Source organism: Cyanistes caeruleus, chromosome 1, assembly GCF_971803275.1.
Source record: "Cyanistes caeruleus chromosome 1, bCyaCae1.hap1.1, whole genome shotgun sequence".
Classification (NCBI taxonomy): domain Eukaryota; kingdom Metazoa; phylum Chordata; class Aves; order Passeriformes; family Paridae; genus Cyanistes; species Cyanistes caeruleus.
Genome location: NC_141701.1, coordinates 46,199,656 through 46,223,445, shown reverse-complemented (window position 1 = coordinate 46,223,445; position 23,790 = coordinate 46,199,656). Strand labels below are relative to the sequence as shown.

At 42.0% G+C, this 23,790-nt stretch overlaps 1 long non-coding RNA gene across 4 annotated transcripts in view; it reads left to right on the top strand.

The window, feature by feature from the left end:
* The window catches only part of LOC111924923 (uncharacterized), a 131,893-nt gene that overhangs the window by 64,188 nt on the left and 43,915 nt on the right, over positions 1-23,790 (top strand). For 3 of the 4 annotated variants that reach the window (XR_015287012.1, XR_002861937.2, XR_015287014.1), the window contains one exon: positions 13,846-14,990. The exons of the other annotated variant lie outside the window; for it this stretch is intronic. This is a non-coding gene — a long non-coding RNA (uncharacterized LOC111924923). Of the gene's footprint in view, positions 1-13,845; positions 14,991-23,790 lie in introns of those variants that run through there. 4 annotated transcript variants of the gene reach the window in all.

Here is a 23,790-nt window from a genome sequence, read left to right as displayed (position 1 = left end):
TAAAGCACTTGTTATCACAGATACTTCAGGTTTTGTTGCTACCATAAGTGCACTTTCAAAAAGAGTTATTGATGTTTACAGGCAAGGCCTTGCATATAGAATTTTAGGTCATTGATGATCTTCTATATTAGAAGACATAAAGGACATCTTTGAATAATGACAAAATATAACACTTTTATTCCATTTTCAGCTGTTCTAATTGTCTATAATGCTGTAAAAGTCTCTGATAACAGCCTCTCAATTGCTTAAAGATATTTTTTGGTTTTTGGGAGCTGCTGAATCTATTTTCATGGACACCCTTTGTAACTTCAATGTTGCCTTTGTATGTGGGCATCAAGCTAAGAAGATTAAACTATACACAGATTGCAACTATGCACACGTTTAAGGCTGGAAAAATAACCACTGACTCATTAAAAAACTTAATTCAGCTCCATGAAGAGTAGAACTGGAGTGTATTGTTTCTTTCTAGAGCTTTCTGAGCTCCCATGCAGATAAAGCAATTTGTTCTCACACTGGAGGACAGGTGAAAATTTGTTCTTGCCTGTAGCAGCTGGATGTGAGCTCTGTATTAGGAGGTCTGTATTAAAAATGCTCACACAGCAGTGCTGATCATGGGAGGGAGGTTTCAGATAGGGCTGGGCAGACAAACTGCAGAAAAGTAATATAAAGTGGAGAGCAATCACCTAGAAATTTCTGTTTAGCACTTTCAGAGTGCTGGATAGCCATAAAGGTCACATTCTAAAGGAGGAACCTTCCCTGTGGAGGAAAGACCTAATCTCCTAGGGTAAAGTTCTCACTGGAACTGCAGAGTCATGCACCCAGAGGGAGCCTGGAGCAGGACAGGAGGCCAAGGGAAACCTGTCTCCCCCAGCAAGGACACTGGTGCACCAGGCAGCTGTGTCACTCTCACCTAGCATGGTCTGATGTGCTAATGCCAGCAGTGGCACTTAAAACTCCCATTTTTTATCTTGTCCTCTGGAACATTTTTATTTAGAACTATTAAGAAAGATGAAGAAAAAGCATTAAATACATAAAACTTTCTGAGCTGTAGAGGAAAATACCACCACTAAATCATGTATTCCTTTTTTCTCTTATTTGTGTTTGCCTTGCCTAATTTGACTGTAGGTATCTTCGCAGCAAGTCCCATCTGCTAATCTGTGTTCACATTTCCTTGTAAAAACCATCCTTTTTGTCCACTGAAACTTAGGCATTTTCTTTACTATACACAGCTAGGAATGAAAAAAAGAAAGACGTGCCCACACAACTTTTTGTCTTGTTAGTATCACACAGGAATTTTGCCAGATCAAAGAAAATTCAATCTTCTTCCTTCAATTTTTTAGTCTGTTTCAGTACAGATGCTGCAATGTGAGCAGACATCACTGGGACACAGTGGGAACTTAAAGATGAGAGGCTGGAAAGAGTAACTGTATCGTGGCAGAGAAGGTCTGAGGGAGTCTTTATACCCTCAGATATTCCAGGAAAAGTGTGGTTCATCCCACCTGACTGACAGCACTTATGTTTTAGATACTCACCTCTCTCTATGTAGGCACCCTTTGGAGATAAAGGAAGGAAGTAGGCATTTTCTCCTAAGATTTAGGTTAGATGTTTGGAGGAAATTATTTACTCAGAGGATGGTGAGGCACTGGAACAGATTGTCAAGAGAAGTTGTGGATACCCTGTTCCTGGAAGTCTTCAAGGCCTGGATGGAGAGGGACAGGGTCTAGTGGGTGGCATCCCTGCCCATGGCAGTGGGGTTGGAACTAGATGATCTTTAAAGTGTCTTCCAGCCCAACCTATTCAATGATTTTATCACTTCAACAGTACAGCTCAACACACTGGTTTTGATTCTACTTTAGGAACTGCAATTGGGATTTTTTTAATTTTTTTTTTCTTTTCACAAGAAGTCTTTCAGATCTAAAAGTTTGGGTCTTTCAGATCTGAGTCTTGAAATATCTAAAGTGAACAGGGAAGTCTCATTTCAACAATGTATGTACCAGTTCCTGTACAGTTTGGAAACACATGAGTTGTGGGAGGTAAGGCTTTGGAAGATAAACAACAACATCAATCTACATGCTCACTGTGAGGATGCTACAAATGTGACTGTGCAATAAGTGATCCTGTTAATAAAGAGAAGGTTTATTCCTACTGACATGGAATCCATATGGTACATGAATATGATGCCAGTGAAATCCACAGGATGCAAGGAAATGTGATTAAGTGCTAAACACAATAGCCTGGAAGAGAAGCAGAAGAGCTTCACAGTTCATGCTCTAGAATTATCTCAGCATTGTTCATTAGAACAATGACCCACCAAATGTTGCACAGACCTTTATGACACCCGTAATTTCTTGTACTGCTCCTCATTCCATGGCAAGTTATAGTTGTTGGATTTCTGTTATTGTATCTATAACCTGCTTCAAGGTGGTGATAAAAACTCTTTCAGCCTGAATGAAGCAGATGTTCTGCTGATCCTTCTGGATGAGCTATTGATTGAAGAGGTGAGTGCCTGCTCTTGGAAAAGGCTGGACAAAATATCATTGTGGTTCCTTTGATGTTCCAAGTTCCTGATGTTCCTAGCTACTGGAAGAGAAGACAGATACCAACCAAATATTGTCTTCATGGTCCAGCACAAACATTGTGACAGGCAATGCCCACACCAGGAAAAAACCTCAGGCTACGAGCAGCAGGAAAGGGATAAATAATCATGCAGTGCCTGAATGTATTAACTCCCAGAAGGGGAAGAAAACAGCAATGATTGCAGAATCTAAGGGCAGGGAGCTGCCCAGTGGAGAGAAGGCTGTCTACCAACAGGCTGTTGACAGATTTGGAGACTCAATTACCACACATGGCAGAAGAAAGAAACTCAACATTTGCAGCTATGCTATTAGACTGATGACCAATTATATCCCAGCTGGATTGTTTAACAGCTGGAAGATATTTCCAACAACACTGATAAGTCATGATGTTAGGCAGAAGAAGTATGACCAAGTGCTGGCAATGTGCAGTCTAAACTATTTTGACATCAGTGGGAAATATGCATTGCTGAAGAGAAACCAATAAACATGAGCCATTATCACTTGACTATTTTTATACAATATGCTTGGGGAAAGGGGAAGGAGGTCACCTACTGCTGGGTCACTGGTAGAGCAGTGGTTTAATCACAGCATAACACCAAAATGCAATTGAGAGAGAAGGCATGGTCCAAGGTAGTACTCTAGCAGCTGATAGGGACATATTTATCAGACCAAAGTAGCTTGAGGGCAACATGAAATTAGATCCTCAAGGGAAGCCCTTGGAAAATGAAAAAACACAAGTCACTGACTCCGGTTGAGCTTCTGTAGAAAGAAGCAGCAACACCATGAAGATGTTTCTGTACAGCCACTATGATTAGGAAAGCACAAATAGCAGCCCTGGGGTGATGCAGACAAAATGGAAGAAGTTATTGGGAAAAAGTCCCTCTCCACGACCCTCTGTTGATAATAATATCTGAGATACCGAAGGTTAAAGTGTTCCCACTGCTGCAGTTAGAAGCCAGCTCTGGCACACTCTTGAGGAAAGGAGAGAGATGTTATCCATTCACCTACCTGGACAAGTTTTCTTCGCTTTTTGGCAGCAGACAAATGGATCTAGAGCACTTATATAGGAACTGCACAGAAGAGGCTGTAAGAGAGTTGAATTTGAAGGACACTCCAGGAAATCAGTGTATGTCCTTGTGACTGTAATGTTAACAGAAATTTCTTCATGATCATTTTAGATGTTTTAGTCAAAAACCTGCTTCATCACATCAAATGTGAACCTTTTATGTGGTGTTAGCAACAGGCAAGACAAGGGACAGACTAACATAAGAGATTATATGTTCTATGTGTGTAAACGTTTTTCTGACTTCCAACACACGTTGCCAAAGTCTGGCACGTGGTAAAGATAACAGGTTACACATTATTGACTCTCTCCCTTTTTCTCAGCTGCTGAATTTCATTAAAAGATGGCTAAAATGCATTAATTACTTCCTTAATATTCCTGTAATTGCTATTGCTTTGCCACGGGGAGGATACATGATAGGAAGTAGAAGAGGAGGTGATCTTTTTAGATGGGAGAATAGGAAGGGAAGTGTTCATCGGTCAGTACTATTAAGATGTGATCTCAGATGATAAAGGAGTTTAAGGACCCCTGGTGCTTTAGGATATCTCTGTGTTTTCATTATTGTAGCTAGAGAATGAACTGTCAGGCTCACAGAGAGACTGCTTTGTCGCTGAGCTAGTCCCTTGATTTGATGAGTTTTACAGCTTTGTAACATTGCTGATTTCAGCAGAACCATCCTTAGTTTACACCAGTATAAAGCAAGGGGGACTTTGTCACCCTGCTTTTATGGACACTGAGCCCCAGTAATACCTTTCAATGCTGATTTTTTTTTTTCAAAAATGTGAAGACATAAAGCCATCATAACACAGGAGGCAAGAATCTTCCTGTGGCATCAGCTGTCAACATCAAATGTTCTGTCTGTCCTTATAACTTTGTACTTCTCCAATTGTTCCAGGAGGAGTTACCTTGCTCCTGATTAGGAGCAGGGCTGGACTGTATAGGCATCTACCAAAGAGCTCCTTGTGTGCTGCTAACACTTCTGTACCCTGACCTTCACAGGAGTGGTGCAGCCTTCCCACTCAGAGTATCATGCTGCAGGTGGGCTGCAGAAGCTGCAGTACTGAGGTGGGTCTTTCAAAATTAATCCTTAGCCTTGTGTCTTGAAGTAGAACTTAGATGAACCAGTTCAAAGAAGTCTGAAAAGTCTCTAGTTGGCCCACAAGTGATCAATATTATAGTTACGAGGTGCTTTAGCTGGAAGGTGACGCTAACAATTTTATTAAACATTGACAGGAGGAAAAAAAACACTGTCTCTTTGGATACTGCTTATTAAACATACATATAAGCAAATTTTTAAAGCCTTTCCCCTTTTTCAGTACATTCATATTGGATAGCAATGTTGAGTTGTGACATTGATAAAAATATAGCTGATTTATAGGTTTTCTGCATGAGTAAAAAGTGTAGATGTTTTGAATCTGCTCCTTCCACTTCTTTCACCAGATTGCCACATCTCTGTGTGTGGTGAGCTCCTTGGAACTGGAGCTCTCTCTGTAGTAACAAGTGTGCTTCACTTACTTAAAAAACCAATCATTAAGTAGCACATTTGTGATATAATAACAAATAATAACGACAGGCTTTGGAGACCCTGCACCTCCAGGGCATTCCTCTCAACTGGTGTTCAGCTCAGGTTAAATTGTCTGGGACCTACCTCACCTACTGCTAAAACACCAATACAAAGCCTTGTTACTCATAAATTGATGCATAGATGACAGCTATTTCAGAGAGTACCAAAACTGCTCAAGAAATTTAGACGTATCTCAGAACCAGGGCAGTTTTGAAAATTCTGCCTTGTTGTTGTTTTGTTTGTTTGTACTTCTTTCAATACTAATATTTACAAACATTGCACACCATTCTGGGCACATTATTCTTACTATGTGTTTACAGAGACCAACACAGTAATGGGCTGTCTTCTTGTTTAGAAATACTGGGCACAACTTAGCAAACAATAACCCTGAGGCAAATAATAATACCAATAAGTGTGTGCCCACAATCAGATAATTCTCTGGGGTTTTGGGTTCTTTTGTAATCAACTAGGTTGGAAAGGAGCTCTGAGATCATTAAGTCCATCTATGACGGAACCCCAGCATGTCAGTGAGACCACAGCACTGAGTGCGATATCCAGTGTTTCTTTAAACTCTTCCAATGGTGGTGACTCCACCACTTCCCTAGGTAGTCCATTCCAATGTCTAGTTTGTGAAGAAGTTCCTCCTAATTCCTCCTAAACCTTCCCTGGCACAGTTTAAGACTATAACTTGGTTTCACTGGTGACCCTTAGCTGCAGCTCAGACACTGGATTTTATGTTGTGGCTTTAGAAGAATCAGGGAATGGCTCTTAGTGCACAGGACTGAGCCCAAGGACCAGGCATCTCTTCCTGGTGTCAAGGTTTGGAAAGGAAAGCAGTGACCTTGAAGAGAACCCCAAGCTGCCACCTCATTCTCACAAGTGAAAACAGGATACCTTTTGAAGATTTTCACTGTCACTCATTTTAATATCTAGGTATGATCTGATTCACTTCCAAATCAAACAGCACCGTAATATTCTCAAAATTAATAAATGTGAGAGTGAAGAATGTTTCTTGGCAAAATCCTGTGCATACCTATTGCATGGCATAAATAATACATTGTGATAATTAATAATGATAAATAATAAATAATGCAGTCAGTTGCAGCACTGGGGACCGTGAATAGACCTACATTTATAAAAGTTGAAATTCTAAGCCAAAAGGATAATGTTTCAAACACTAATCTGTAGCATATTGCATTATTGTACAATTCAGATCATTTTAGCATTTAATAAAGATATTTGACCACCCATCTTGTTTTCAAGCACATAACACCAAACAACATCAGCAACAGTTCATGCCTGCTGCAGACCTTTGAGCATCAAGTTTACGTGTCTGCAAATCAATTCCAGTGACCTAAATTGCTCCCACAAAGCAGGAATGGGCATACAATTGCACCAACAAATGTGTGTGCCCTTAGAACTAGGGGCACAAAAAGAGAGGACCCTTTTGAGTTGCAGCTCAAAAGTAGCCACAGAGCATTAGTCTTTACATAAAACATACTTAATATGTTCATGTATAGATTATGGATCTATACTATTCATAAAGGCATTGTAATGCCTCTCCTCTTTCACTGAACCCACTTGTCAGTCCTGCATATTAGCCCTTGTTCTAATAGGAAGTGGGAGAGCTGATTGACAGTTCATTGAACCAGATACTTCTTAAGGGAAAAATTGAAGAGGTTAATTATAATATCTCTTACTGCTTTAGTATTTCAGTGAGCCACAGTGTAAATATATAAAGCCTAGAATGGAAACCAATATTTTCCTGACACCTCCCCAAGCAGGCACTCTAGGTTTTATGATGCTGAAGAGTCAGAGAATTCCAAACCTATTCCTCTGTATAGCAAAACAGGGACTTTCAAACAGAAAAATAAATTTGTTGGCTTTAACAATATATATTTTTGGTTAACTTAGCAGTTTCAAAAGTCCCTGCTTTCCCATGAATTCAAATGGGAGCTGCATTCACCGAGTTCTGCTCTGCTGCAGACTGTCATGTTGGCAATCTGTAAGTAGTTTATTTATTATTTTTCACTCTAAGTGCAGCACCTTTTTCAGTGATTTGATTTTTTAGTCAATTATATATAGTGGTTAGAATGGCTGTTGTATTCCACTGCTACTTCATTTAAAGATACATTGCTTGGGCCTCCGTTCAGCCAAGTACTTAGGCAGGTACCCAACTTAAAGTGCAGCACCATCAACACTGAGTCATCTGTTTTAAATTAGGCACTCTAGCTGAACCAGGACCTTAATTAGGCAAGAACAGTTTTAAGGATTCCTTTGCTTTTTGAGGCATAACCCAGTGTCATCAATGGAAAGTTTGCTTGAGAGGAGACTTTTTTTCTATATTTCCAAGGCATAGATCTCCCCAGCGATGGAGTTTTATCATGTGTTTTTATCGCTCCGTCCCTAATGTCTTTCACTGCACAAGGAGAGAATTGAAAAGAAAAATGCAGAGACAGGAAGGTGGCAATTTAGGGACTCTCTGTCTGTGTGACAGGCATCCTAAAGGAGAAGAAAGAAAAACATTTAGGAAGTTCTGTGCAGCTACTGCTCAAATACAAGACCACTCCACTGCAGGTAAGAAATGAGAAATTTTGAGGGCTACTGAGCACTGACTCTTCACAGTAGATCAATGTTCAAAGTTATTTAGCACAGGTGTTGCTGTAATAGTGGCACACTGGTAAAATTCTGTGTTTACTGGCCCTCAAGCACCTCTCTCCCACCTGTGCAGTGGTCTGGTATTAGTATGCTGAGGCTGTAATGAAAACCTTCTCATCAGCTGGGCTGTGTCAAAACCTGCTTTTTCCTTGTGTTGTGCATGCTTCTCTCCTCCTCTGGGCATTGGTCTGTGCATTTACAGCTTGTACACAGGTTTTGAAGGGATTCAGGTGGCTGTTGTTGTTGATCATTGTGTGTGTAGTACTTCTACAGAGCTAAGAAGTTCTTTTTTCTACATTTCTATGGTATGAACTCCTTTTTTCCACCCCAGCCCCAAGGATTCCAGGTGAGGAGGTAGTGGATGCATGTTGTACAGGAGAGAAACACAAGGAACTGATGCTCTGGGCAGATTTCTGTGCAGGCTGAGAACCTCAGCTGTTTGCAGAGAGGGAAAGCTCAAATTTCTTTTCCTTTCATGTGGCAGTTGACACAGCATTCCCTGATCTTTAACCCAAGGTCTCCGATATCCCTTTACACAGACATGGGATGGGGGTGGGCTAGAGGGGGAGAAGAGCAGATAAATTCAGAGAGGGGAAGGAAAGAAAGAAAAGAAAACAAAAAGGAAAGAATCAAATATGTGACATTTTTAAGGGAAGGTAATAATTTTATGATACCTACTGATACACTAAAAAAAAGCCTACAAGTGACAGGTTACTTCACATCCAGTAAAGTTCAAATTAAATACACACAGGGAACATTTGCCTGAGTTTCATTTCATTATATTAATCAATTAGACATACTGAGAGAAAATGGTGGCTGGCACTAGTGTCACCAAGTGGACTTTCCCAGGGATTAAAGGTTTCTTGCTCATGTTCTAGCCTTGAGGAGAGGTCAGTGACTATCGCACGGATGGATGGACAGAGGGACAGACATTGCACATCCTCTAATGCAGGGCCGGCTTGTCAAAAATTGAATCAGACACCCTCACCTGAAACAGAAGCTCCCAGAGGGAGAAGGGCAGAGCCACTCAAGAAAATTATGCAGGAAGCACCTCAGCTTTGACAGCAACAGCACAGTGTGTGGATAGCTCTGAATTGGCTGGACCCTGCCCAGCCCCGCTGCTGTGTGTTGAGGTTTCCCAACTCCAGCCCCCAGCAGCCCTGGCTCTGCTCTTCCTGTGTGCAGCACCACACTGGATGTCCTACAAGCCCAGCACAGTTAATCTGCCACCAGATTCATTGCTATATGGATACCCAAGAGCTGACCGTAATATAATAGCACTTGTATAAAACAGGATTTTATCACTTTTTCCTTTTTATAGTATGGGAGTGACATATTTGTTCCATTTCTCTTAGGTATAGGATACTTAGCCTGCTGCACTTGAGTTTCTAATTCTTTCCCCATCCCTACCTATGAATCATAGGGTTTTTCACCTCTTGTTCCACTGACGCACAACGTGCAGCTGGGATCCTTCCTCATTTACGCTGTTTCATACTTCTTGAAGAAGTGCTGCCAATGCTACCAAGCCAACACACATGTCCCACACAGATGTTAGAGCTTTTAAGACCCAAAGAGAAAGTGGCTGAGAAAAATCTAGAGTGGGACATAGGAAGAGGGAATCTCTCCTCCCATCAGTCCTAAGGAGAATGACACCAAGTGGAGCAGTGTAAAATTAAAACCAAAGGCAACATGCAGGGAAAAAAGAAGGTACCTAGCATTTGACAGATGGATAGGACTGACAAATAGAAAGAACAGGCATGGTTAAAGTATAGAAAGTGTTTGAATAAATAATATTTATTCTAACACTTCATCATCAACATATCAGCTAGACACTTTGTTGGTGGGAAGAAGAGAAAAATAAAATTTATCTTGCCATTTTTGCTTTACTAGGGAATATGTAACAGTTGGCAGTGTAATACACTTTTTATTTTCATGAGTTATGGATGTGCATGGCCATCCCTAAAAAATTGAAATAAAAACTGTATTACACCGCCAAGTCTCATATACTATATTTATACCATACCAGAGGAGGTGTCTGCAGAGCAACTATAGATATAAACTTTTATTATATCTATAGTTTCTCATGTTATTAGTATAGTTGTGAAAATAATAGGATTTACTGAAGGTTGTTATTCCCCCTAGCATCACTGATGTGGTATGAACAATATATTGACCTTTTGGACATTTCTGAACCATTGCAATGGTTTGAAAATGTGGTCACTTGACATGAACAGCCAGAGTCTTTGTCCCCAGTCTAAGACAATGGGCTCATGGTGTCTTTGTAAGTTAATATTCAGATTAGCCTCACAAAATACACCCTGGTACTACCAACGGTGCTTCCCTTTTGTCCTTCTCAGTGTGCAGGGAACGCTAACCAAACCTAGACCTCTAAATAATTGCAGAGAGGGCATGAAGGCCCCAGACTGCAGCAGACTGCAGGATGGGGTAGTGCTCCATAATTGTGCTTAGGTTCCTACAGCAGAATGACACAGAAATTTGCCACTGGAATAGGTAAAGCCCATAGACCTTGTTAAGCTACACGATTCCAGGTTTTCTAGGTGGTATTCACACTTCCTGACAGATTTCTCAGCTTCTCCCCACAGGCAAATGCCTTGACATGTGAGGATACCTTGGCTGCCCCCTTTTCCTCAGCCCTACTGATTCTAGCAAGAGAGCAGGCAGGAGCAAGCATCCATTCAGTCCTACCAGGGAGATCCTGTGGTGCCTGACGCTGTAAGGCCACGGCAAAGGATCCACACAGGAGGAGCCTCTGGCCACTGATCAGCCCTGCTGATGGGCACAAACAAAGATGTTAGGAAAAACCACAAAGAAAGGAAACTGCCACAGGTGTTCACTGTAATGCAGGCTTGATCTGATGTCCTGCACACACTGTGGAAATACAGCTGACTGCTCTGAAGCAAAGGAGAGCACCCCCATTGACAAGTTGTCTTTGCTTGCTGTAGGTGCACAAAGGTACTTGCCCAAATTTTTTGAGCTCGGAGGCACAGGAGAAGCCAGGAGCACCTGTTTACTGATGGGAAATGCCAATAGAAATGGGTCTGGAAGAGCAGCATATTTATAGGCTCACACAGCACCATATGGTGCTTGGTAGCAAAAATCATCAACTGAGACAGATGAGCAAACGTAAATTCCAGCTTAGACTTGATTTTCTTTTTTTTTCCTTTTTTTTTTTTTTTTTTTTAGCAATCATTTTATTTAATTTGCTCTCTTTGTCTCTGGGTGCTCAGTCTGACTTGGCTGTGTCTTGCCCCTTGCTTTCTGGAGAAGGCTGTAGGGGCATACAGCCTTAATTGTTTAAATAACTTTGTATCTATTGGAAGAAGGGGAAGGGGAGCCATGGAACAAAAGATATGCCTGGGGAAGATGGGCTGAGAAGCTGAAGTCAAAAGGACACATAGCTCAGGCCCTTAGGATTGGAAAAGCAGCCCTTAGAAATCTGAGGTCAGTCAGGCCAGAGGGAAAACTGATTTCTTTTTAATCAAGCTTAATCGTTTATATTAATACATGAATTTGCTCACAATGATTCAACTCAGCCTTTTAGCAGATCTCTGAAGAAAAATTTTGAAAACCACTTTTATTTTTTTTTTTGGCAAGAGTATCTCTGAGCCTATATCTGTAAATTACCTTTGGGTTTATAAAGGGCTGCTGTGGTCCTTCGAAAATGCAGCAGTTTCCTTGCTATTAGTGCACATCCAGCTCAACCTGAAAGATTCTTGATTTCTGACCCTATTACAATACCCCTGTTTATCAGTTAAAAACCAGTGTAGCTCAGCTCCAGCTCTTCAGTATAAACCCTCCAAGCTCAGTCTTCTCAGAAGTGACCATGGGGTAGCAACCATGGGGTACTGCCTTCTGTGCTGGATTGTACCATCCCTGGCTGGCACACCACGATGCAAGTATTTGATAACTCCTCCCTACAAAATGTCCTCTAAATATGCAGTCTGAGTAATCTTGCATCAATCTTTACCACCTTTCTTTGCACCTCAGCTCAAGAGATACAAGATGGAGGAAGAACTTGCATCTCCTGGTGGGACAGTACCTCTGGGTCAGGATAAAAGTGTCTGAGGGTGTCACTGCAATGATGCTTGCATTGATCCAGGGCTTCCTTGGTGAGCAAATGGCATCCTCCAGAATCCAGGGTGCTCAATCTGTCACACACCCCTCATGAGCCACATGCCTAAATGCAAAGGGCACACTTTTGTTCATCTGCTAAGGTAACTGATGGCTCACCAGGAGGCCCATGTAATGATTGTAGTTTTGCTGATTTATTAAGTGCCAATGGTGTTTTAATATTGTTTGTGTTTCAGAAATAAAGATAGTCATTGCCCTGAAGGCTTACAGTCTGAAAGACAGATACACACAATACACAACTCCCTATGGATACTTGGAAGAAAGATTTTTTTTTATTAAGGAGCTATTCTGATTTAATTTGGTTCTTTAATGTGATATTGGAGCAGTGCAGGGTTGAGTGTCAGCCAGCTGAAAGCACTCCTCTGCTGGACTATAAAGACTACAAGACAAGTATCAGCATGTGGAGAGAGGGGACATGCAGCCCCTGTCTGACTCAATCAGAGCTTCAGGACATGAATTCCCAGTGATTTGTTCCTTGACCAGCAACCTCCATCAACCTGCTGCTTATCAGGGACTTTCATTCATTGCCCAAGCCAGGAAAGTTAAGCTACAGGGAATGTGCTAAACTAAAACTCGATGTTAAAGGACACGACAGAGAGGTGATGTGAATTTCTGCCTGTTGCACAGTGGAGTTGAAGCAGGCAGTCTATGTGGCATGAGTAGGCAGAAGGGCTTAAGGTTTTACAAGCCCCTCATGGATTATGAATTTGGCACCCACCTAGAGCTCTGTGTTTGGGATTGCCAGGGTGGATGAGGTCAGTGGAAATGGACCAATATTCACCCAGCCCCTGTGGCCCAGAGAGTGCTTACAGGCTGCCAGAGAGCAGTAATTCAGGAGGCAAAGGGGCACGGGTGGTACCTCCAAGAGGTTCTGCATCCAGGCACTCGTGCCTGTGCGTGCATCTGGATGCTTGCGCAGACATGAGCCTTTGCCAGCATAAAATGATTAGGAGACTCACAATTTTAAGGGCAGAAACTCCTGTGGTGTTGTGCAGTCTGCACTGATGAAAGGTGGATTCAGGTGGGTGTCCTTCCCCACCATTTTGGGAGGCTGACAAAATTGCCTTCTGTGGACCGTGCATGGCTTCCTCCACAGCCGTGGCCAGAACAACTCTACCACTCATTTCCTGCAATTCCACTCAGGGCTCTGAACTCCCACACAGAGCAAGCTGCAGGGGGAAATGTTAGTCCTTATTCTTTCACTTAAATCAGTGCCAAAATCAATTTTGAAAAATCATCTCAAAGTTGCTTTCAACTCAATCTGGGTGTTTCTTTACTGCTAGAATATCACCCCATACACTGGAATCGTTATTACATCACACTAATCTAATTTAAATGCATTTTTACTGTACTTGGTTTAATGAATGTGGAATGTGTCACTATGAAATTGCACCATTAATTTGATAAATAGGACTTGAAGGTATAATTTTTTCCAGCATTGCAGACTAATGAAGCTAAAATACATATATAATAAGAAGTGTAAATAATAAATTATTCTTAGGAGCAAAAAAATTAATTAGATCTTACCACAAATTGCATCTCAATGTCAAAGTTTTTTTACACTACTGACTTTCAAACTAGTTGGAACATGACTGTGATCCTTGGAAAGTTTCTCAAGTAATTGCTGTCTGTACACATATTTGGGAATATACCTTAAGAAGCTACCTGAGTTCCTACTGGTCTCTCACATGCAGCTTTCTCATGCTCCCTGCCATCATACCTGAATTTTAACAGCATTTAGAACAATTCCTGTTATTATTTGTTCTAAATTTCAGATAAAATTGTCTTTATTCTTGAAGACTCAAGGAAATTTTTTTTTTTTTTTTTTTTAGATTTCAGACACTGAAGAGAGAGCAAAATTAGGACACACTGCATGCAAATTCTCTGCAGAGGTGCCCGTGCCCCCACTGCCAGCTCGCTGCCTCTGCTGCTGAAATCAATGGGAGTTTTTGCACCGACTTCAATAGGAGAAGAGACTACTGTACAAAGCACACTACTTTTCACCGGTAATGGAAATGTCACAGCGGTGCCATTCAGGAAGGAAACCAAGTGGAGGGAAATTAAAGAGGAAACTCCAGTCTTGTGCAGTTTAGTTGCTGATAGCTCATCTCGCTCAGCCTGCTGCACCCTCAGCCGGTTACACGGTGCTGCCTGGTTTAGCATTCTTTGTCTCTTTGTCATTTCTTACTGAGCCCACAAAGAAAGGTTTTATCTCACTCCTCTGGAAAAGAAAGCGCCTAGAGATTGAAGAGATCAGGTGGCATTTCACCTCTAGTTTTCTTCATTCCCAGCTGGAGAGCTTTGAATGCTCCGCACAGGCAACTATTCTCTGACTATTCTATAGCTAGATGAAGGACCAATGGCCAAAATGTCATCCTTAACCTTATTTTCTATTCCTTGTTTCTAGTTTAACAACCAACATTTTTACTTCCTGTTGTTTGATTTGCAGCCAAAATTCTGACGTGTTATCAGTTTTGTTGCCAGATAGCGCATTAAGCCTTACTAAGGGGTAAACATAATGATCTTCATTAAACCTTCTAAATGAACCCACCTCCTGCTTCTTCAGGTGGAGGAAGGCATTGACAAGGAACACTGCTGAACTGTCTTATAGCTATTTTCCCCTTGCAAGCAGAAGGAGGGAGAGATGAGTGGCAGCTTTAAAGAAGGAAAAAAGTTAGATAAACATGAGAGGGTTTGTGAGATTTCCTTTCTTAATGGCAAAGTTTTACAGCAATAAATCACAATTCAGTCCATGCCATTAGTTTTGGGGGCATTATATCCCCTCATTAAAGTGCATAAACAATTATATTTATTGAAGGTAATGTACTGTGTAGTGCATTATAACGACACTCATTAACATATGTAATCATCATTTGAATGGGCTTTACTACAATGTAAACTGATAATGGCATGATTACCCACTGGGTTATTAACTTTTCAGTCCTAAGATAATAAAAGGTGATACAAGAAACAAAAAGCATATGTGCATTGCCCTTCACATGTGATTTATGTGCTTCACTGTGGAGCTATGAACACAGGTACCCATCATTGGGGAGACTGGCTCTTTATTGCACATTGTATTTGACAGAATAATAAATGTAGCGGAATGGTTCTTGGGTGGGCATCTGGGGAAAAAAAGTCCCGAGAATAAGGCGGGCAATACTTCAAACTGCAAGACCCAGCAAAGGAAATAATTTTGTCTGTCTCTCTGTCTCTCACTAGCACAGTGTGGCTTACAGATCTTCATATGCTCTGTCAGACTCACACAGATTAGGGGGAAAAAAAAAATCCATCTTCTTTATATGTTTCTCCTCCTTCTTCTTTAGCCCACCATGCATTCCTCTCTGCCTGAGCTATAATTGCTGTTTATGAGAAAATGAAGGGATGCATTATGCTAAGGTACCTGTGTGCTAAGGTATTCATATTATGCTAAGTGTATGCTTGTATCAAACAGATGGTTTCAGGTATTGAAATGCAGCTTAGCTGCAGTATTCTGCAGAGTAGATTTATCAGTTTGCTGGAGCTTCTCTTCTATAAAATGCCTATTTCGAGGCATCAGAGGTATTATAAATACAGCTTATTTGTGTAATTTATCAGCCCTCTCCGGGGTTTGTCTCTGTGGAATCTTAGTGCCTTAATTTTAATGAATGAATCTGAGTTTGTTTTAGGAGGGGATGAGTTAAGAAATATTAAAATAAAAAAGGCTCACGAGCAGCCATTCAAAAAAGTACCAGTTACCAATAGACAGGGCTTCTCCAACATTAAATGGTATATATATACTAAAGTGAAAAATTATGTGTAAGTCTGCAGTACCTATGGTGAATGGAAATACATCAGCCATTGTGTGCTAGCAAGACCTGTTTCTCCACTAAACTTTGAGCTGCAGACAAGGGCAGATATATCAACAGGTGATAAAAATTTGCCCTGACACAGTGCCAATACAGAAGCATGTGGAGCCAGAAACTGCAGAGTTCCCAAGTGGCAGAGGAACAGTCCAACAGGTCCGAGACAAACTCTTCACTGCTTATAGCATAGAGTGTGTGACAAGGACAAGAACAGTGGTGACCAGAGCATGTCTGGGCCCAGCTGCTTTATCCACCTTCAGGACCATGTGTGACAAGATGCACAACCTTGCAACTGTGCTGGTCAAAGTTAGCTGCCAAACAGACCTAACCATGGAGGGGTAACATTAAAAACCCCCATGCCCAGAAAAAAACCCAAACAATCCGGCCAGAGCCTTGAGTTTGATGGCAGATACCACCAAGAAACACCACTGAAGAAGAGTTAATGTTGCCATTAAAATTCAGGTTAATCTCATAGTCATCTCTTACTTTAGAAGTCCTTTGAAATGAAATTGTTTGGAACTTCTATTAGCTTGGCATTCCTTTAAGGAGTCCACTGTCAGTCCCTGGCCCTTGAAGAGGCTAAATATCTGCACTTTCAGCTCTCCATGGAATTCTAGAAAGCTCTGGGATGGTTTATGGTTTTCCATTAGCCAAGGGTCTAATAGAGACCTGAGATCCGTTAAGTGGGAAATTCTTCTCATGGAAAGCAATATACCGTAATTCTTTGCTAAAATCTGAGCTCACACAAGAAATCTGAGCTTGTGGTAAAGACCAGGGTGCAGTAAGTTTGTGCAGGAAATTACTGCATACTGTTTGTTATTGGACTATTTATCCACAACTTTTTAGACAACAGAGGCGATGGACTTGATTCGCTCTTGAACCAAATGGGGCAGATGCTCATTAGATGACTGGCCCTGTGGACAGGAGCTTTAAATCATGCCCTGGTATTGCAAACACCTCATTAGTGATTTGGAAACTGCTGAGGGGCTAAGGAGAATGAGAACACCCTTCTCTGCTCCGCTGACAGCATTTTTCCAGATCAGCTGTACTCATTTAGGAAGTCACCAAGGGCTGAGAACCTTGCACCACTCTGACCTCCCCCCCGGCTGGGGCAGACTTTCTGCCATGGTAGTGCCAGTAGCAGCATAAGTGAATCAAACCTATTGCTGTTTTTTGGCCATGATAACTTGACTTACTCTTATGACTGAACTGTTCCGACAGTGTATGAAAACTCACAGTGAAAAACACAAAATAAAAGCAACGTAGTATGTGAAAATACCTTGTACTACCTGAAAGCTCAAAGAGTCAGTGGTTGCTTTTGTTATTGCCAGTTCCAGCTGATAGCATCAATGCTTTTTCCCACAATCTTTCTTTGCTTATTTCCATCTGTTCAAATTTATGTTTTAGTTGGGAGAAGATTAGAGACAAAAATAGTTTTTTGGTAGCATTTACAACCTGGAAGTTTAAAGGTCTTTATGTCTTCTTCAAAGCATCATTCTGTATCGTGGATTTTTGGATACTTCACTATTCAATAGCTACTACATAAAAACAGTATGTGATTTAATAGAAAAAGCTTTAGAATGAGTAAAGTATGGAGAATTAGCATATGCCATCCAGAAGTTTGTCTGCTGTTAAGCCTTACAGTCCAGCCTGGCACTGCTGGAAAGTCAACTGGTTTCAAAGGTCTGACCCTCCCCAGGGCAGAGCACTCAGCCCCCCTGGAGAGGAGGAAATACTTGGCATTGCTCTGGAACAATTCCTGCTGTTTCCTATTCACAACAGCGCTGATAGCTCTGGGGACAGGGGAAGAAAATCACCCAGCAGCTACTGCAGAAGTTGTGCTGAGGTGTTCGGCATGGGTAGAGGGAATCAAGAGACACACCTATGGAAGCACTTGTGGCACCACCCAGATTTCAGAGCAGCACAAACACCACGTTTGCTTGGCTCACCAAAGTAAAGTGTGAGGAAGCATTTACTGATGAGAAGGAGGTGAAAAACCTGCCTCAGACTCCATCTGCTCTTTGCCCTCAGACTGTTTTGTAGTGCTTTGTCACAGGGAGCAGGCATTGAGGAACCTGAGGGTTGTGGTTAACCCAGGTAAGACTGGAAAATGAAGGAAGGGAGGACCTCATGATAGTTTTCACTCTAAGGAGATATTTTCTTTCCCCTCGTGCTATTGTTCCTCTTGTTTTCAAAGTCTCAACACAAATCTAGGAGCTCTGCATGAAAGGTACAGTAGGCTGGGTATAATTACCACAGCTGCCACAGATGGCTCATTTTAACAAGAGACCCTAGGTAAACCTAGTTGTTTAGCCTGCAGCATAAACAACAAAATATTCTACTTAAACAAGCGGATCTGGGTCTGTGGAGGTGAAGCTCAATTCTGCCTTACTAATCTCTGTCATTAAAGAAGTGCAAAAGATGTTGGTGGGACAGGGGCCAGCTCAGGGCTCAGTTTTGATGTTTACCTGTGTAATCTCCAAGGAGGAGGATGTCTGGGTGTTGGAATGCACTTTGCCTTTAACTGGGATCCCCTGAGCACTGCATTTGGAGTACAAGGCATCGTCCGTTTCCCGGGTGGGGAAGAATAGGAAAAGGAAGGGAAATCTTAAAACCTGTGAAATTTTCTAGTGTCATCTGCTTAGTCCCTCTAACAAATCTTGTTGCAGGACTGATACCCCAAAGACCACATCCTGTTGTACTCTACTAGTTGCCTACTGTCAGAATTGAGGTTAGAATGTTTTGTGGATGAGGAGCTAGAAAGACTCCTCCTGCTTGATAAAAAAGCAATACTCCAAATCAGGTCAAAGAAAGGGGTGTGCAGGAGACTCAGTAGAGAGGACATTAACACCTAAAACTGCTTTCCTCGTGGGAGAAAACAAGAGAGGAGAAATGATTTTTAGCCTTCTGTATCTGTTCACATTTGTGAAGTGGAGCTCCAAATCAATACACATATTCCTTCTGAAAACTCACAAATTGGTATCTGCAGGATACTTTATTCCTTTCAGCCCTCTATCTCCGCCTGCATCAGCAAACTCTCTTCACAGAGGTCCTGCTGGCACCAGCTCATTAGCACAGAGCTACTAATCTTCCTTTGCCAAAACCTTCCACTTCTCCTCTGCCTGTTCATAATGTCCTTAACCTTTCAGTCATGTAGACCCGTCTTGTAGTGACCATTTTTATTGTCTCCTCCAGAAACTGTTGCCTGTGACTACATGGCATTTCTAGGTACCATGCTTAGCCAAGTCCATGCTACTGACCACCACAACCTTTCCCCTCTGTCCTTCAGTGCTGCTGCTGCCACAGGTGCCTACCCCAACTCCATCCTTGTCATTTTACCTGCTGCTTTCCTAATGGATTATTAAAATACATTTTCTCAATGATCCACAAGCATAAAGATGAGCATTTCTGGCCTTAACACCAAGGTCCATAATCTCTTTCAAATGACTCACTTTTCCTACAGGACTGCAAATACCAACCTCTCAGGCATGTCTCAGCCTGTTCGTTCCACAAGCACCTCTACCATACAGCTCCCCATAGAAATAGATACCCCCATGCCATGTCCTCCTCTAGATCCCATCTTATGGCACGTATCCATTATGACAATGGTGTTAAGCTCACCTTCTGAAAACATGTAATGACAGCCTGAAAAGTTGTTGTACACAAGATGAGGAATAAGAGGTCTATGTTATAGCAATGAACATTTGAGCTAATGTTGAAGGCAAGGGAAGGGCATAGGTTAAAGGAAGGTGCCTCAGAAGGCTGAAAAATCTCCATCAGTAGGAATCATTAGGAACAAGATACATACATAGATGTATATTAGTGATAAAATAGTAGAAGGGAGCCTGCTGTAGGAGACAAGAGTGTACAGGATAACATCACAGGTCCCTTCCAATACCATGGCTTTATCATGTCTTTGAAATCTATGTGATCATGTGTATGTTTATCTACCCCTCTCTTTTTCTGCCTACTCTTCCTTGAGCATGCTTTTTACCATTTCCTGTTCCTTGGCTTTCTTTCAATAACCTTACTACTTATTTCACCTTCCCCAAGAGGGGCCTTGGTCCCTCTTGAGACTTCTGGGCATTACTCTAACAGAACCACAAAGATGTAATAACATTAAACCTTTGATTCATTTCATATCCTAAGTTGTTGTGCTAGTGCTGCTCTGTGCCAATGAAGAGGCTGTGTTCTTTCTTTCTTTCTTTCTTTCTTTCTTTCTTTCTTTCTTTCTTTCTTTCTTTCTTTCTTTCTTTCTTTCTTTCTTTCTTTCTTTCTTTCTTTCTTTCTTTCTTTCTTTCTTTCTTTCTTTCTTTCTTTCTTTCTTTCTTTCTTTCTTTCTTTCTTTCTTTCTTTCTTTCTTTCTTTCTTTCTTTCTTTCTTTCTTTCTTTCTTTCTTTCTTTCTTTCTTTCTTTCTTTCTTTCTTTCTTTCTTTCTTTCTTTCTTTCTTTCTTTCTTTCTTTCTTTCTTTCTTTCTTTCTTTCTTTCTTTCTTTCTTTCTTTCTTTCTTTCTTTCTTTCTTTCTTTCTTTCTTTCTTTCTTTCTTTCTTTCTTTCTTTCTTTCTTTCTTTCTTTCTTTCTTTCTTTCTTCTCTCTTTCTCTCTTTCTCTCTTTCTCTCTTTCTCTCTTTCTCTCTTTCTCTCTTTCTCTCTTTCTCTCTTTCTCTCTTTCTCTCTCTCTTTCTCTCTCTCTTTCTCTCTCTCTTTCTCTCTTTCTCTTTCTTTCTCTCTCTCTCTCTCTCTCTCTTTCTCTCTTTCTTTCTCTCTTTCTCTCTTTCTCTCTTTCTCTCTTTCTTTCTTTCTCTCTCTCTCTCTTTCTCTCTTTCTTTCTCTCTCTCTCTCTCTCATTCTCTCTTTCTCTCTCTCTTTCTCCCTCTCTTTCTCCCTCTCTTTCTCTCTCTCTTTCTCTCTTTCTTTCCCTTCCTTGGTGAAGGGATTCCTGCATACACAAATTTTGGAAAACTTTTGGGCAGCCCTTTGGGAAGAGCAGCACTTAATAAATGTAAATTATTGTTATTTCACCAACAGGAGTTGCAGAATCTTTAAGTGGTCTCTCTTTTTTAAGAAAATATCCAAGTGGGAAATTAGTGCAATGTGGTCACACTGGGCCATGTGAAAATTAAATTCTATCAAAATGAACTGAAATGAGATTGATCACTGTATGCTAAGGCAGCACAGCCCTGCCATACTGTAGCTGTCAGCAGCAAGAGAGGAGAACTCCCTGACTTCAACTACTCCTGTTAACAGTAAAGGCAACAAAAAGCTCATTCAGCCCCATTCACTGGAGACCTCTTGAGAAATCAGCCACAGAGATCAGCTACGATCTGAGTAATTTCTTTGTGTCTTTCTTGATACAACTGTTTTCTGAACTTTGCATTGCTGACCCTCATGTGACATCCAAGGCTGGAGTCCAGTCTTTTTGCACAGAATTGAATGTCAGGAAGAAAAGCTATGGTGGTTTTAGATGTTCTCAGAGAGCTTCAGTGACCTGGACACCCTGAGAGTGTGGTTCCTCTGCAAGGAGCTCTGGCATAGCTTTTGGAAGAAGCCCTGGGCATGGCTTCCAAGGCTTTGGATCACAGGCAGCCCTCTTGACAAACCACTGCTCAGCCCAGGGATTGGTGGGCAAGAAAGTGGTCGAAGCACAGAGTCTGACACAGGTTCCTGCACCACTGGGGCTGTTAGGAGTGGGGTCTCCATGCTCTGTAGCATGGGGTGAGCATCAGACCTACTTGTGCTCCCTGAGAAAGAAAAATGCCATAGACCTGTTAGGGAGGTGAAGAATTGGGTGAGTTGAGGAGGCCTGAGTAAGGTCAGCTGTTGTACTGTAACACGTAAATGGGAAGCATGTAAAAATATACTCAGCCTTCTCAAAGACACTGCCCCTGGGTGGGGGATAGGATGTTCCCAGCCCCACAGGTAGAGGGGGAGGATGGTTACCCCTGGCGCGGAGCTCTCCATGTCTGCACTGAGAGCCACCAAGGTGCAGCTGTACTGGGTACACACAGCACACAGGGAACACAGCTCCGTGTGTCTTGGGATGGCTGCTCCAGGGTCTTGCAGAAATCTGTCTACAGGGATTGTAAGAGAAGCAGAAAAGAAGAATGGGTCAAACTGGTGTGCCAACAGGCCTCTTATCTGAGAAGGCTTTTCCTTTCTCTTTCTTTTTCTGTTCCTGTATTTTATTCACAAAGATCCACAATGTATAATGTGTATATACATGTATATGGAAATATTAGATTTGGATAGGAAAATAGGGGCTGCAGGAGCCTGTGGACAATGCTCCCTTCTTAGTTGTTATAAAAAAGAAAATAATTGTGAAAGCAGAGAGAAATCTGCAGCTGCTCCGGGCTATTCATACCATAAGAGATCCCATCAGGCTTTCTTTATTGTTGCAGTTTTGGCAAATTATTTTCTTATCACACAAAACCTATTCACTTCTGTTCCTGGATAAGCACTTAGGCTCATAAAGCAGTGGGTCAGCAACAGTTTAGCATAGAGCACATGGAACTGCTGACCTTGGGGACTTCTGGTGCCTGCCCCTCCAAAAAGCAGCAACTGGAGTCAATAAAAAACTGGCCAGGCCACTTCATTAGTGAGCCCAGCTCTGTCACTGCTCGCATGGCTTACTCGATGGCTGTGCAGCCCACTTCTCCTCCTCCTGCCATTGTGTCTCACCTTACAGAATGCAATCACGGCTCCTTCCCCAGGAGGGTGGGATGTGTAGCTGGCTGCCTCCCTGACGAGGTGCATTTTCCCACGGGAGGCACAAGTACCTATCCGTGTGTATATCCTCCTATAGGCACCGTGGGCACGATTGCACCCAAGGAATGTGTGATATAGATTAGATCAGCAGCAGTGCACAGTCTCCAGGCCAGGCAATGAGTTTATTGTGCCCAACACACATGTGCACTGGACAAATGCTCTGGCATCTTCAGCGTGGGCAGAGAGCATGCTGCTCCTATTATACTAGCCCATTAGGGAAGCAATTTGAAGAAAAATATTTAGCAATTTGGAAGGAAGCATGGTTCCAGAATGGCTTGTTTCTGTGTGACAGCCTGCCATGTACAGATGAAAGGGAAGGCTTGTAACAAATTTTCATTACCCGCAAATAAAAAAAAAGGCAACAGCAGGCAGAGCAAGTGCTTTCAGCCTGAGAGGTGTGGCCAGAAATCCCCCCAGGAGACCACAAAGGAGCCTCAGCAAAATAAATCAATCAATCTATCAATCACTTACACTTGCATAGCGCCCTTTATGAAAATGGCAATCAGTGCCTGACAGCCTGTCAGACTTTGGCCTTCAAGTCTTTGCCTCAAAACTAGTCATTAAGTTCACCAAAATACAAGCTACAGCTCCCTGCTCTCACTCGGCGTCCTTGCTCACCTTCCTTCCCTTAGCTGCTGTGGTTTCTCCGTAGAAAACATTCTTTGCTCAGAGCAGCTGTGAGCAGGGTTTGTGACACCATGCAGCAGAGTCTGTAAACAACACATGCATTTCAGACCTGCTTTGTTCCCATTCTCTGCTGCAAATTTGGACCCAGCATTTGGCATGAAAGAAGCAGAGCCGCTGGATGCGGAGCGCATCGTTCCAGTGCACACAGTGTCTCACACCACTCACCTTCGTTTGCAAATTTCTCTTCAAAGCAGAGTTCAGAGAGCAAATGAAATACTTTGGTGGAAAGAGCTGTCCACTAACAGACCATTTGGCTCCAGAATCACAGGGAAGCCCACCTGCTGTGAGTGTGTAGATGAAGGTAGCCCCCTAGATACAACTTCTAGGTTTGTAAGTTACTTCACTCTCGTTCTGAAGTCTGGCACTAACCCTTTCTCTGCTAGTCTACAGCTTCCCTCCCAAAAGAGCTAACTGAAGTCTCTTGACTAAATCCCCACACAAATAAAATTTGCCAAGTGAAGATATTGGTTTTTAGAAGCA